Source organism: Neophocaena asiaeorientalis, unplaced genomic scaffold (genome assembly GCF_003031525.2).
Source record: "Neophocaena asiaeorientalis asiaeorientalis breed wild unplaced genomic scaffold, Neophocaena_asiaeorientalis_V1.1 scaffold5, whole genome shotgun sequence".
In the NCBI taxonomy this organism is placed as follows: Eukaryota; Metazoa; Chordata; class Mammalia; order Artiodactyla; family Phocoenidae; genus Neophocaena; species Neophocaena asiaeorientalis.
Window position 1 is genome coordinate 5,763,352 of NW_020174698.1, and position 4,342 is coordinate 5,767,693.

General features: G+C 37.4%; 1 protein-coding gene across 3 annotated transcripts in view; it reads left to right on the forward strand.

Moving 5' to 3' along the window:
* The window catches only part of EPB41L2 (erythrocyte membrane protein band 4.1 like 2), a 214,133-nt gene that overhangs the window by 59,700 nt on the left and 150,091 nt on the right, over positions 1-4,342 (forward strand). The window lies entirely within an intron of this gene.

Sequence of the window (4,342 nt, forward strand, 5' to 3'; positions counted from 1 at the left end):
TTCCCCCTCCTCTACATTTTTTTTTTTTTTTTTACTGTTTTTAAGCCTGTGGGGAATTGGAAGCTCCACAGTGTGAGGTGCATTGGGAAAGGAAAAACCAAGAGGAAAGCATGTTTTGGGAAAATGAGCTGCATTTGAGAAAATGCTGAGGGGCAAATTCATTCAGAAACGTGAGCTCATCACCTGGTTGATGTAATAAGTTCATGCAAATGAGAAATACTTGGCCAGGAGGTTAGGTTGCTGCCTTTTCTTACAATATTCTTTAAAAAAAAAAAAAAAAAGCCGTCAGTCACTTAGCTCAGTTTAGAATTTCTTAGATTCTTTGGTGTTTGTTATACAGAGGATTGGCTACATTATTTTTTCAGGCACCTCCCAGACCTAAACTTACATGATTCAGGAGGACTGCATATCCCAAAATATATTATCATAGGACTTATTTCAGAGCCATTTCTATTTTCTTCTTGCTTCTCTTAGAATTCAGTACCTTTTTGAAGATAACAGCCTTTTAGGTCAGTCTTAACCCATGAGAACCAATCATGCAGGTGAAGATAGTAAGTCCTACACTCCTCACATTTTCCTCGTATGAATCTTAAAAGATGGCATGAGATTTCTCATTATAAATGTGCCAAAATAGTGTTTATTCCATTAGAGTGTCGTTTAGGCTTACTTTATTGAATCATTAAGGTGATTATCTTGGATAATAGAAAAATAAGATGATGATGCCTGGAATTGTTTGGAAAAATAGGTGCCCTCAGTTTCTGTTTTTAAAGGTGTTTTCTTATACCCTCATTTTTTTCTACCCAAATGGACTAAGCATAACTTTGTACAAAGTGGTGTGTGTTTTGCTCTGGGGGATGCAGAGATGATGAGTAAGACAGACTTGTTGAGTATGGTGGGTAAGATGTGGGCATAGGGCCAGTAGTGTAGGAAAGTGCTGAGCTCTGGAAGCGGGGAAGGGAGTGCTGTGGGCATCTGGAGGAGGGGAAGGATGGCAGGGAAGTCTTTGGCAAGGCCATAGCCTGGTAACTGGATTTTGCCCGATGGTGGTGGTGATGGGCATGCTTCTCAGTTTGCTCACTTCTCAGAAGAGTCTGGAGGAGTGAGCCTGGAGTCTCTTGGCTTTTCCCTCCTCAACAATAGAAATCATCATGGATAGTGTCATGGCCTGCATGTCAGGTGGAAGACTTTGGTTTTTTTTTTTCCTGCAGTTACTGAGGTTTTCCAAACAGGTGAATTACGTGATCAGAACTGGAGTTTAGGAAGATGAGGTGGGTAGCCCTGTTCAAAGTAGGGCTAACAAATTTATGAGAAACTATTAGTTATGAGAAAAAATTTACCTGTTGGTAGTTTATTTATTGGTTTTACTTACTTTAATCAGAGTCTACTGTTTGTAATTATAACTGCGTGTTTTTCCTACAGTACAAAAATCATCAAACGGTTTTTTAGGGCATTCGCCACTGAAGATAACTAAGTACATACACTTTAGATAAATGTGAGGAACCTTCTCCACCAAATATATTTAGATACTTATTTTGTAATTAATCCTGGCTCTTGGCATTCTCTTGCTGGTTTATTTTTCTGAAGGCATTTCTTAAGCCCTTCTCATAACAGTGTTTTGAAGACATTGCTTGATGGAGTGGGTGTATCCCGATTTCCTCTCTACCTCCAATTTATTAAGCATTTAGTTCCATTTCCGTATGCTATTTTAGGACATTTCTTGTCCCATTTTTGACAGTAGTTTGTCTTTAATCCTTGTGAACATTATTTGATGTTGTTAGTCTTGAAATTCAAAGTAAGGTGTCTTGGAAAGAAAGTCAGAATTTCATAGCTAATAAGTGAAAGAGTTGGAATCAAAACTCACATCTGCCCATTACTGAATCATTTTATACTGAGTCATTTTACATCTACAAGTCTCAATTTCCTTATCTGTAAAATGGAGGCATTGACAGTACATTTTTAATACAATGTCTTTGGGAAGTTAAGTGAAATGATAGCTTATTTATAAGCCATCTTTTAAACAAAATGAATTATAGATGCACAGTGTTTATGAATCTAACATCGTTAATTCAACTGATATGTAATTTTATATTTCTAATTTTAAAGTTATTTTTCTTTTCAGATTTACAGTTTGAAATTACCCAACTTTTAGAACTTTAAGCACTCTTTTACTTTTCGGTACTATAATGAGTGAAACTTGTGTTCTCAATAGTTTCTTTTAATTCTTCTCCACAGACTGTCATTCTACACGTTCAGCTCTGTTTTGTGTTAATTTTTACTGCCTTCCCCCCCTGAAATAAAATAGTCCTGTAATGTCCTAGTGGAAACATTGTTCTCTTTGTTTGGGCTAAAGAAGTGCCTTTGTCATTCCTTTGAGACATTCTGCAGATGCCATTTTGCAGTTCTGAAAAATATGTCGCTGTCCTCCTTGCTGCTGTGTTAAATTGTGTGTGTGTATGGCTTGGTATTTTAATGAAGTTGTAGTGAAAACTTGACAGTGATACTTGTCATATGATGATAAAATAAAGAAAGATTCTTTCCTGATTCGATGTAGATACGTGTTCCCTGTCTATAGTGCTGTGTGGTCTGAAAGTAGACCCCTCCTGCACTCAGATGTTTGATGCTTTTTGACTAACTTCATAGGAAACTGTTAAAACAACTTCTTCTGACATGTACAGCTTTTTAAAGATCTCTTAATTTATATGTTCTGAATAGCATTTTAAGTGGCAAGTACACAGTCTAATTTGCTAAGTGGCTTTAATCCTTGTAGTAAGAATTGGGGCAAAAATCTTTTGGGAAATTACCCTGATAAAATCCAGGAAATTCCTTTCATTCTTTTAAATCCAGTTAAAATCTAACTTTAAAAAAAGGCCTCTGATGTAACAGTGTCTGAAAGCATGTGCTTCTTAGAGTAATTTCTTGTAGACAGTGCCAAGCTCAAGGAAGAATAGTATGAATGTACCTCTGTGTTTTAGGTAAATCTATACCACATGGCACATGACCAGTTTATTATAACTTTGCTGGGACTTAGTCATCCTGTTTTGCACTGCTTTAAAAGTGCTAAAGCAGGATAATAGAAATAAAGGGAGAAAGCTTCATATTTTTTATTTTAATGGACTTAATCTATTAAGATATTTCTTAATTATAATAATATATGTTCAGTGGAGAAAACTTGGTAATATAGAAAAATACAAATAAAGCAAAATTTCCCATTGCCCACATTCAGAAACAACCATTGTTACCGTTTTGGCTGAGCATTTCCAGTGTTTTATCTGTGAACACATGGGTTAAAATGAGAGCATTATCCTTTTTTTTTTTAAATGATTCTTTAAAAAGTTTTAAATTTTATTTATTTATTTTTGGCTGCGTTGGGTCTTTGTTGCTGCACGCGGGCTTTCTCTAGTTGCGGTGAGCCGGGGCTACTCTTCGTTGCAGTGCGCAGGCTTCTCATTGGGGTGACTTCTCTTGTTGTGGAACACAGTTGCAGACCACAGGCTCTAGACGCATGGGCTTCAGTAGTTGTGGCTTGTGGGCTCTAGAGCGCAAGCTCAGTAGTTGTGGCACATAGGCTTAGTTGCTCCGTGGCATGTGGGATCTTCCCCGACCAGGGCTCGAACCCATGTCCCCTGCATTGGCAGGCAGATTTTTAATCATTGCGCCACCAGGGAAGCCCCAGCATTATCTTTTTAAACCTGCTTATTTTTCCTTGGCAAAAATACAGTGAATGTATCTAAACCTTTTTTTAAAATTGTGAAGTATAGTTGACGTACAATATTGTTAATTGCAAGTGTACAGCAAAGTAATTCGGTTATACATATGTATATATCTATATTCTTTTAAAAATTCTTTTCTATTATAGTTTATTACAGGATATAGAATATTGTTTTCTGCACTATACAGTAAATCCTTGTTGTTTTTCTATTTTATATATGATAGTGTGCATCTGTTAATCCCATACTCCCAGTTATTCCTCCCTCCCTTCCCCTTTGGTAACTGTAAGTTTGTTTTCTGTGTCTGTAAATTCTTTTTCTTTTAATATAAATTTATTTATTATGGCTGCGTTGGGTCTTCATTGTTGCATGTGGACTTTCTGTAGTTGCGGTGAACAGGGGCTACTCTTCGTTGAGGTGCGCAGGCTTCTCATTGCGGTGGCTTCTCGTCATGGAACACAGGTTCTAGGTGTGCGGGCTCAGTAGTTGTGGCTCGCCGGTTCTAGAGCGTAGGCTTAGTAGTTGTGGTGCAGGGGCTTAGTTGCTCTGCAGCATGTGGAATCTTCCCGGACCAGGGATTGAACCCCTGTCCCCTGCATTGGCAGGTGGATTCTTTTTTTTTTTTTTTTTAACAT